Source organism: Pteropus alecto, unplaced genomic scaffold (genome assembly GCF_000325575.1).
Source record: "Pteropus alecto unplaced genomic scaffold, ASM32557v1 scaffold24, whole genome shotgun sequence".
NCBI lineage: Eukaryota > Metazoa > Chordata > Mammalia > Chiroptera > Pteropodidae > Pteropus > Pteropus alecto.
Genome location: NW_006439192.1, coordinates 27,853,593 through 27,865,374, shown reverse-complemented (window position 1 = coordinate 27,865,374; position 11,782 = coordinate 27,853,593). Strand labels below are relative to the sequence as shown.

At 37.9% G+C, this 11,782-nt stretch overlaps 1 long non-coding RNA gene across 1 annotated transcript in view; it reads left to right on the top strand.

Annotated features, from left to right (window-relative positions):
- LOC112483330 overlaps nt 1-11,100 on the top strand; it is a 48,957-nt gene extending 37,857 nt beyond the window's left edge. The window contains exons 2-3 of the long non-coding RNA XR_003047593.1: nt 5,885-5,968; nt 11,005-11,100. This is a non-coding gene — a long non-coding RNA (uncharacterized LOC112483330). The remainder of the gene's footprint in view (nt 1-5,884; nt 5,969-11,004) is intronic.
- The last annotated feature ends 682 nt before the right edge of the window (nt 11,101-11,782 follow it).

Here is an 11,782-nt window from a genome sequence, read left to right as displayed (position 1 = left end):
ATATATATTATGAAAAAATATATATATTATGAAAAACAGTGAAGGCATTGCATCTATCTCCAGTGTCCATGGGGCCCCCAGCTGCTTCCAAAGTAACCTAAACACAGAGACACTACATCAAATGGGAACCTCTGTGAGCAGAGAAATGACATGCCTTACCTGCATAGCTGGATTCTGTTTTTAGGTTTCATTTAATAGGCATTTTTATAGGCAGGATGTTTTGTTCAGTGAAGGTTTTAGTGAAACTAGAGTGTTTCCATAGTCTTCTTAACTAGATAATTAAGCCTATTTTATTTAGGAAGTTAGTAGAATTTTCTTGTGGATTTGAAAGCATTCCACTTTGCCACTGGGTTACTTCCAAACAGTTCTTTGGTTTCACATTAGATACCAAAGATGGCTCTTAGTACTACATCCAGGACACAACTAAAGGCTATAGTCTCCTGATAGATCAGAATTTGAGAGGTGGACAGGTGCTTAGAGATCAACCTGTATGGAACTGGTGGGAGCAATGGGTGGAAATGCCTGTCAATCTACGTACTGAGACTCCTTGAGAAATTACTCAATGTGGCCAATAACATATGTATTGAAGGATGCTGCAGAGTGATTTCCTTTATATATTCTACAATGTGATGACTTTAATGACACCATTATGTCAGAATTGGAAGATGAAAAGTGATTGAGGAGCTCCAGATATATGATTCTTAAATGTCCCAATAAATGAAAATATATTATTGATTGGCATTGTATTAGCTTCCTATGGCTGGTCTAACAAATTATCACAAACTTGATGGCTTGAAACAACAGAAATTTATTCTTTCCCAGATCTGGATGCGAGAAGTGTAATGCCAGTATCACTGGACTGAAATAAAGGTGTTGGCAGGGCTACGCTCCCTCCAGAGGCAGCAGGGGAGAATCTATCCATTGCCTCTTCCTGCTCCTGGTGGCTGCTGATATTCCTTGGCTTATGGCCTCACCATACAAATCTTCAAGGCCAGCATCTTTAAATCTTTTTCTACTCTTTTTTCTCTGTGTCCTCTTTCTCCTTTTTCTTCTCTCAGTGAATGAAATCTCTCACTGCCTCTCCCTGTAAGGACACTTATGATAGCATTTAAGGCCTACCAGATAATCCAGGACAATTTCCCTGTTGTAAGATACTTAACTTATGTCTGCAAATACTATTTTTCCAAGTAGCGTAATATTTATGTACTCTATTTAGGACCTGATATCTTTGGAGTCATTCTTCAGTCTACTGTAGGTGTGCATTCCATGCTCTCTCATATACATGGTAATACACAATATCCATGCTATTCTAGGAACCATCACTGGGCTACTTGGAGAACTCTAACGAATAAGTGTTTACTGAGAACCTACTCTATGCAAAATTATAGTAGCAAAATAAAAAGAGTATGAAACAAAATTCCTGCCTTGGAGTGACAGCTAAATATGGTTGGGAAGACAAGCCTAATAAACAAGTGAAACAAATAGAAACTCTGCAAGACAGAGGATATTCAAATGGTATAGATTATAAATGTTATAATGCTATAAAGGTTCAAAGAAAGGAGATATTCATTTAAAAAGAACAGAAAATGTAAACAATTTAAATGCCTGCAGTTGTTCAGAGATAATCCATATTTTTTTTCACTACTTGGGGAATTTCATATAAAATTATCTGTAACACCTACAAAATACTATTGCATGAAAAATTGGATGTTAATATAACCTTAGTTGCATTATCGACTTTTGCAAAAGGTTGAAACATATCCTTATATCCAACTAGTCACCTTCATTTTCAGAAAACGTAATATTAATTGTAACAATGTTGATAATACTCCATAATGACATACAAATTGGTTTGTAAAAGATGAATTTCATTATGAGTTTCTGTTTTGTTTGTTCATTTTGTTTTTTAGATTCCACATATAAGTGAAATCATATGGTATTTGTCTTTCTCTGTCTGACTTATTTAGCATAATACCCTCTAGTTTCATTCATGTTGTTGCAAATAGCAAAATTTCATTCTTTGTATAGTTAAGTAATATTCCATTATATATAGGTATCACCTCTTCTATATCCATTCATCCACTGATGGACATCCAGGCTGCCTCCATATCTTGTCTATTGTAAATAATGCTACAATGAACATATAGATTCACATGTTGCTTCGAAGTAATGTTTTGAAGTTTTCTGGGTAAATACCGAGAAGTGGAACTACTGGGTCCTTCTGTGTCTCTTGTTATAGCATTTGTTTTAAAGTCTATTTTGTCTGGTATAAGTATTGCTACCCCAGCTTTTTATTTATGTATTTTTTCATTTCCATTTTCATGAAATATCTTTCCCCATTCCCTTTCTTCAGTCTGTGTGTTTCATTCAATCTGAAGTGAATCTCTCGAAGGCAGCATATGTAAGCATCTTGTTTTCTTATCCATTCAGCCACCCTACGTCTTTTGACTGGAGCGTTTAATCCATTTACATTTAAAGTAATTATTGATAGATATGTAGTTACTGCCATTTTATTATTTATATTTTTAATCTTTTCTTCTCCTCCTCCTCCTCTTTCTAGTCCCTTTAATGTTTTGTAATGCTGGTTTGGTGGTGATGAACTCCTTTAGCTTTTTCTTGTCTGAGAAGCTCTATCTGTCCCCTGATTCTAAATGATAGCTTGCTGGTACAGTAATCGTGGTTGTAGATCCTTGCTTTTCATCGCTTTGAATATTTTGTGCCAATCTCTTCTGGCCTACAAAGTTTCTGTTAAGAAATCAGCTGACAGTCTTATGGGAGCTCCTTTGTGGGTAACTAACTGCTTTTCTCTTGCACCTTTTAAGATTCCTTCTTTGTCTTTAAGCTTTGGCATTTTAATTATGATATGTCTTAGTGTGGACTTCTTTGGATTTATCTTGTTTAGGACTCTCTGCACTTCTTGGGCTTGTATGTCTATTTCCCTTGCCAGATTGGGGAAATTTTCAGTTATTATTTCTTCAAACAGGTTGTCAATCCCTTGCTCTCTCTCTTTTCCTTCTGGTACCCCTATGATGCAAATGTTGGTATGTTTGATGTTGTCCCAGAGACCCCTTGAACTATTCTCATTTTTTTTGGATTTTTTTGTTGTTATTGCTATTCTGATTGGGTGTTTTCTGCTACCTAGTATTCTGAATTGCTGATTTTGATCCTCTGCTTCATCTAATCTACTGTTTATTTCCTCTAATGAATTCTTCATTTCAGTTATTATATTCTTCTTTTTTGACTAGTTCTTTTTTTATGTTTTTTTTCTTTTATCACCATTTTTATGTTTTCTATCTGTTTGTTGTAGTTTTCACTTAGATCATTGAGCATCCTTATATCCAGTATTTTGCACTCTGCTTCTGGTAGATTGCTTGTCTCCATTTTGTTTAGGTCTTTTTTCAAGAACTTTGTTCTGTTCTTTGATTTGGGACATATTTCTTTATCCCCTCATTTTGGCTGCCTCCCTATGTTTGTTTCTATGTATTAAGTAGTGCTGCTACATCTCCTGATCTTGGTTCAGTGGCCTTATATATTAGGTGTCCTGTGGGGCCTAGTGGTGCAGTCTCCCTGGTCACTTGAGCTGGGTGCTCCAGGTGTATCTCTTGCGTGGGTTGGATGTGGCCACCTGTTGTAGTTGAGCCTTGGTTGCTATTGGCACATCAGTGGGAGGGACTGACCCTCAGGCTGATCGGTGTGAGGACTGGGCATGACTGTAGTGGTGGAGCTGTTTGTAAAGGCTGACTCTATGGAGAAGGATTCACTTTAGTGGGATGCTGGTGCCTGCCAAGTCTCCCCTTTGCGTGTGCCATTTGTGGAGGTGGTTGGGTGGTGCTCTGGTGGGGTCTGAAGCTGGCTACTAGGTGTGTTGGTTCTGGGGCCTCTTGGGAGGGACTCTGATGCAGGCCAAGATCATCAGCTTCCTGTGCCCTGCCCGGGGCACTTGATATAAGCTTCAAAGTGATCCGTAGATGCTTGCCATTTGTATTGGGCTTAGAGGTGCCTGGGAGAGACTAAGCTGCAAACTGAGGCTAGCTGCCACTACTGCTGTGCTTGGGGCCGCTTAGCAAGTGATGTGAGACATGCCGAGGACAGATGCTTGTTTGGGATTTGTGAATCTTCAAGAGATTTTAGGAAAGTCTGCAGCATGAGCCAAGACAGGATATTTGTAAGGAAAATCCATTGGAATTGGCATGGGTGGGCCTGAATGTTGGGTGTGCTGGGGTCTCAGGGAATCACCAGAGCAAGCAAGGTGTTAGATGTTAGTTGAGTTGATGGAGACTTAGATATAGTTCTTGCTTGAGTCTGCACAAGGGGTGGGGAGCAGGCTCAACAAAGGAAGAATGACTTCTGCCAGCACTTCTGTTTGGGAGAAAGCTCCACCTCCACCCCTCGCCCTGAGGCCAGATGATTCAGTTCCTTTTTTTTTGTCCTTGGCAACTTTCGAGCTGCTGAGCAAGTGCTGAAGCTCGGAGTGAGTGAGTCCATCAGCGAGTAAGTTTGTATGCGAGCATTTTAAGAGGAGCACCTAGTTCTCCAGCAGCACTTTGTCTCACTCAGCTACAGACTATACTGGTTTTCAGAGCCAGAAATTATGGGGACTTCTCTTCCAAAAACTGGAACCCTGGGCTGTGGATCCTGTTGTAGGGCTAAGACACCTCACTCCTCAGGGGAGATCTCTGCAGATGAGATATCCCTCCCAGTTTTTAACTGCCACATGTGGGTGTGGGTCCAGCCAGTTCAGCATCTCCACCCCTCCTACCAGTCTCCACATGGCTTCTTTTGTATACATTTAGTTATAGGACTTATGTTCAGCTAGATTTCAGGTGATTCTCAATGATGATTGTTCTTAGTTTAGTTGTAATTTTCATGTGGTCATGAGAGGAAGTGAGCACACTGTTTACCTACTTCTCCATCTTGACCGGAAGCTTGGAACCTGGGACTTTGATGGCATTATCAAAATGATAAACTAACCAACTGCAGATCTTGCCCTACCCAGGATTGAGTTTTCTGTTATAGTACTAGAAAGAATCCTGGCTGATACCAAGTATAAAAGTAAGGAAAACATACCTGTCTTAATGCAATCTTTAAAAAAAACATCAAAATAGGGAACATATGTGAAAATATGTATCTGCTAGGAATGGCTAACACTTTAACAGGATTTACTGTGAGGTGGGCGCTGGGCTAAGTAGTTCATATACATTAACTCGTTAAATCCTCACAATACTTCTAATGAGATTGTTACCATTAGCATCCCCATTTACCACATGCCAAGGTATCTGTTAATAATTTGCTCATGATTGGCAGGGGCAGAACTTGACTGCAGGTAGTCTAATTCCAGAGTGCTCTTATACATTATGGAATACTATCTCTCACTTTTCTATATTTCTCTCTGATTAAAAAAAGTGACCATTTCAAATAAAGAATTAAACAAATGCATGTCAACATTTTAAATTGCACTTGTTAAAAGAGATAATGTACACTGTATCAGTTATCTATTGCTGGGAAATAAACCAGCCCTGAATTTTGTAGTTTAATACAAAAAATATATTTATTTTATTCATAAATCTTTAATTTGGGCAGGGCTCAGCAAAGATGCCTTGTCTCTGCACAACCCCATCCCTAGGGTAATAGCATGGGTGGTGAGTTTGTACACTGGTGAGTCAAGATGACTCATGTACTTGGCTGTCAAGTTAGTACTGGCTTTGTACTGATCCCAGCCAAGACTGTGGGTTGAGGTCCTAAGTTCTACTCCACGTGGGCCTCTTCGCATTTGCTTGAACTTTTTCACAGAAAGGTGGGTCAGATCTATGAATACATGTATTTTTTTTTTTTTTGATAGACTTTTGTCAGAGACTGTATTGAATTTTATAACCTCACCTTCAAGGTCACAGTGTCACTTCCACCAGAGTCACAAGGCCACCCAAAATCAAGGGGAAAAGCACTGTCGAAGGAAGGAGTGTCAAAGAAGGTAGGCAATGGTTTGTTTGTTACAGACAGATTAGTAAAATATAACCTGCCACAACCACTTTTATTCATGTAAGAATCCAGATTGGAAATAATCAAGTGGGAAAATGCAGTCACAAATGTAAAAAAAAGAAATGCTAATTTTAAATTTCTACAATAATAAAAATCTTGAATCCAGTATTTGACAGGGCTGAAGGTACATTATAAATTGGCATAAGTTTTTTTGTAAAACTACTTAACAGTATTCTTACTCTTTGATACAATATAAAATTTTCTTAATTCTTAATACTAACAAGATGTCAGTACACATGGTGATTTCATCTGTTTAATAATTATATGAGAAATGTAATGGGTAGTCAAAATGGTGACCTTGTAGACCTGTAAATATAAGTAAACACATACCACATTCTCTCCCCTACACATACACTCATTAAGCAGTGCAAAATTGGTAAGCATAAACATTTGAACCATATAATATAAATACATATATAGGCAGATTGAAAATAAATATGAAGCAATAGAAATAGAATTTAATGGCCTTTGTAGTCTTTTTTCTGTAAATTTGCTTAAATAGACAGTATTTATAATTTAAATATGTTATATAAATTAAATATATCACAAGCTCCAACAATCATAATTACAGTACATTAAAGAACTCATAAAATAGAGCTATGCTACTTTATCATATATAAGCTAACATACACTATTTATTTAAAATGTTAGATATTTAGTTTAGAATAATTTGTTTGCCTTTTATTTTTAGAAGACTTATTGGGTTATAAATTAGAGGATCTTTGGTACAACTTGAAATAAGAGTCTATGAGAGTTAACCCACTCCCTCCTCTGCCTTTTTTTTTTTTTTTATCATGGTAGATCTCTTGAAGAGACTGACTTGAGATGGCAGACTGTGAAGAAAGGCCTCCCTACCCACCTGCCCCAGTTCCTCAAAATTACAAAAATTATAACAACAAAGGGAAATTCATACTATGGCTTGAAAATAGAAAAATATGCTATCAGTAGATCTGAGATTTTGAAAAATTCCAGAAATATTGAAAGCACGTACCAGCAGATTAACAGAGCAAACCTGTTTAAAACCTAGTACAGATTGTAATCAATGTGCCACCCTGATGAGGATGTTGGTGGTGTGGGAGGCTGTGTGTGAGGAGGGAAGGGAGTATGTGGGGACCTGCTCAATTTTGGTGTGCCCCTGAAACTGCTCTAAAAAAAGAAAGGCTATTAATTAGAACAACGACAACAACAAAAACAAATGTATCAGAGACTTTAGAGGTAAGGGTGGTTTTAGGGAATGTTGCATGTTCTAAGCTCAGAGGCACTGGATGAAGGAGCAAGAGAGTTCCTTGAGCAACTGTTTTGTAGGCAGAAAGCAGTAAGAGCATTTACCACTAAGAGGTAAATGTAGAAGAGCCGGGACATTCTTCAGAGCATGAATTTTCTGCTGGGGGTGGGAGATATTGCTCCCATTGGGGCAAAAAATTGGTTTTTGGGTGGAAGGTTGGGGGAGAGGAAGCAAAAAACCTTAGATGTTGTGATAGTTTGCGGCCTTCCAAAGGGCCACAGTAAATAACAGATAGATGGCATATCTGTATCTGTTAGGCATTGATTTGGTGAATGTGTCTAAAAAGGCTTCTGAGGAGGACAGTAATGAAAAAAGAGGTTGAGAAATATTGCAGCAGAGAGTGGTGAGCTGTGGGAGGAATGGAAGCCGGTGGGGAGCTTCTATCGGTACCTCTGGTCCAGCCCATTCACAGTGACCAGAGATAAGCTCCTGGGAACAGAATCTGCAGGCAAGGATGCTCAACCAGAAAGACAAGTGGCCAACCAGGACTCACCAGGCTTTTAAGGAAAACCAACACCATGAAAGACAGGCACCGAACTCAGTAAATAAAAGCACACATGCCCAAAGAAACAGTTAATCAAGCAAATAAGATTTCAAATGAACTATAATCAATAACCTCAGAGATATGACAGGATATGACAACCATAACAGCAGGCAGTTTTTAACTAAAGAATTAATTTTAGTCTTTTAACTAAAGATCATCGAAATAAAGTCCTTGGTAGATAAATAACGAAATAAATATATCAAAGTGTAAATTAGTGAACTGTAAGAAATGAGCCAAAGAATTTAGCCATGCTGGAATGTACCAGACAGAAAGAGAACATACTGCACAATAAAAAGGAGTAAAATTATATATTAATGCATTTTAATTGTATCAATGCAGTTTTTGAAAAAAAAGAAAAAGAAAATACATATCTCCACATATAGATGTGGTAGGTAGTTTTCTAATATGAGCCTGTACTTTGGTTGCAGTTTGCCAAGATGCTTTTCCTTTTCATTACTGTGCCATTGCCTAACCGTGTGACTAAGGTTTTTTTTTTTTTTTTTTTGCTGTTACCCACTGCGATCTTAGCATCAATAAGCAGATTTGAAATGATTCAATAACTTTCTCTAACTGTACTGCACAATAGTAGTGACTAGAGTACTGAGTTGGAGAAAAAACAGTTTGTCTTAGGTCAGGTGAATAAGAATCACGTTAATAACAGTATCCCTCAAACCACATATTTATTGCAGCAGTTAATTGTAATAAAGTAATTATATACATGTTATAGCTTAGCAAAATAGAAAGTCGGAAGTTACATGATCTTACCAAACCTGTCAAATTAGAACAATTGGAATATCCTGAAATTCCTAACTTTCTGATATTCCTTTGGACTTCTACAATTGACCTGTGGCTCAAATAGACTTAACTAGTCACCAACAAAGGTAAGAGCTAATACTTATTGAGTATATTATATTCCAGGCACTGTTTTAATGCTTGCAAGTATTAACCACAGGACATCTACACAAGTTAAGTATTACTATTATCCCCATTTTACAGGTGAGAAAACTGAGACTCAGAGATGTTCAAGAAATGTGATAAGAGCTCACTGTGGAGTCCAGACTGAACAAGGCAGTCTGGCTCCAGAGCCTTTGCTCTTAACTTTGTGTGTAGTGGAGAAACTTGGGGGCTGTGGACTGCAGGGGTTGTGGGCTTTGAAAAATTTTTATGAGGTCAGAGTCAAGAAATAAATGGTACTATTGGGTAGCCCAGATGTTTCAAGAAGAATTGTTGCTGCCTGGTAACAAGTGCTGATTCTGCTTCCAACAGGTTACTTATATCTTGCTCTATTACCTTTTCCTTGACTTCTTTTCTTCCTTTTTTTCTGTGGATTGATATCAAGCCTAAGGAGGAATGGCCACCAATAATAAGCTGGCAGTCTTCATGTGCTGAACAGCGTGTACGCATGGAAGGGGAGTTACGTCACAGCAGAGGGAGGCTCACATATGGTGATCTTTCAAATTTCAAAGCAAAATATGAGAAGCTTCATTTCATTCTTTTAGCATGTTGATATTTTTTAAATTACATCTGTTATTGATTTTTTAAAAAAAGATTTTCATAGAAAGATACTGTACTATACTAGCTAGTGACCATATTTTTAAAAATTATAGTAACATATGCTCATTGTAACAAAAACCCTGAAGAGTACAGATTGGTGTAGAGCAAAAAGTTTTCACTTGCATTAGAGATTTACATGTAAAAATGAACCCATAAAATTACTGGAAGAAAACTGGTGAATTTAAATGATAATCTTGGACTGAGGGAAAGACTCTAAGCATAAAACAATATCTTAAAATGATGAAAGAAAACATCCATGTGTTAGACTGCACAAAACTTTTTCATGAAAAAGTACCATAAACTAAAATGATTAATAAAAGCATAATGATTAATAAAAGTGGATGAAATTTATAACAGCTGTAATAAATAGCTATTTTTAGAGATATATATACACAAAAAGCTACTTCAAATAATAAGAAAAATAAAATTAAATAGAAAAGTGAGCAAAGAACATGACTAGTTTACTGAAAAATAACTACGACCGTAAAAATGCTTTGACCTCACTCATAAATAAAAATATTACTACACTAACAGATGTAACTTTCATCTGATTACCAAAGTTTTGAAGTTTTTATAAAACCCAGTGTTGGCAGGTCTGTGAGGAAATAAGAATGCTCACATTTTCTTAGTGGTCATTGATGTAGCCTTTTGAGGGGTAGTACAGCAGTATTTATAAATATTTAAAATTTTTAGGCCAAGCAATTCTACTAGGAGTTTATCTTGTGTATAAATTAATATAGACACACCAAAATATGTGTCATTGTGTCTGTCACCGTTTGATATAAGGAAAAACTGTAAAACAACCTGAATGTTTTTTAGTAGGGGAAAGGATAAGTAAACTATGATGCTTTCCTTCAACAAAATACTATCTAGTGTTTAAAATAATAAAGCAGACTAAACATGCTTACTGGGAAAGATGTTCAGGATATATGACTTAGTGAAAAAAGTAATTTGCTGTAGAATAATCTATGATATGACCCCGTTTGTGTATGTGTGTTTTACAGTATATACATATATTGATTAGGATGCTTTTGTTTCAAGAAAGTTGGAAGTGGAGAAGCCAATAGGTTTAGAGTTGGCTTAGTGGCTTATTGCAGTGGCCCAACAATCTGTTTCCCTGATTCTCCTGTCTCAGCTTCCTCTGCTGACTCCTTAAACCGGTTCTAGCAGTTCTGGGCCTCATTTCCGAGCATGATCTTCTTGAGAGGAAACACCCCAGCAAATTTTCCCAAACATGTCATTAGCCTGAACTGATCTCGGCAGTGACTCCGGAGCTCACTCTCAGTCCAGTTCCTAGGGTAGGGGGATGCCCTACCCTGATGGCTGAGGCCTGGATCTCTAAACCAGCTACCAGCAAGGGAGAAGCATTTAACATGATTGTATGAGACCAATTACAGCTCATCCAAGGGATGAGGTCAAGGTCATTCCTACCGCTCCTCCTCCCCCGCCCCCCAAAAAAACCCCCAAGAACAATACAAAATGACAACTGCATATGGAATGGAAGGGAATAAAGAGCTATGAGAGTAGACACAATTTTTATTTTTCACTTCTTAGCCTTCTACATCATTAATTTTTTTTTTTATAGCTGCATGTGTGTAACTCAGGATCACAGCAGAAGCCATATGAACAGACAGCGTACTCAAAATGGTTTAATGAAGAGACTTTAATAAAGATATTGTTTACCAAGGTATGGGTTAGGTTAAAGGTACAAAAATAAAGGTTGGGGTGGTGGTGGTAAAGCATGCAGGGACTAGCAACAGCAGGAGTCATTCCTAGCCCTAGGCCTAAAGGGACCAGAAAGGTGTAATGGGGGCGGGGGCAGCGGGGAGGATAGTATTGGAGGAGCCTAGAGTGAGCTGGTACTGAGAAAGAGGAATGAAGAACAGTCACTGCCAGAGCACAGGTGAAGCAGGGAGGCAGTGCTTGTGTGGGGAAATAAATAAATAAATACCCTGTGCTCGCCAGTCTCCCAATGGTGCTTCCCATTAGCTGGACCCAGCCAGAAACCAGAGAGCAATGGTGAGGCAATCCATAGAGGTCAGCTTTCTGGAACTCAGCAGGGAGGGAAGGGTTGGGGATAGATGACTGGGTAGAGGAGTAGATGGGGCAAGCAAACAGCACAGCATATGTGACCTAACTGAAAATATTAATACTTTAAAACATTAAAAAATGTGGGAAAGCTTGTCACATGCTAAAACATGGATGAAACTTGAAGATATTATGCTAAGTGAAATAAGCCAGTCACAAAAGAACAAATACCGTATATTTCTATTTCTATGAGGTAACTAAAGTGGTCAAAATCATGGAAACAGAAAGTAGAATAGTTGTTGCCAGGGACTGGGAGGAGGGGTTACAGAGTTTCA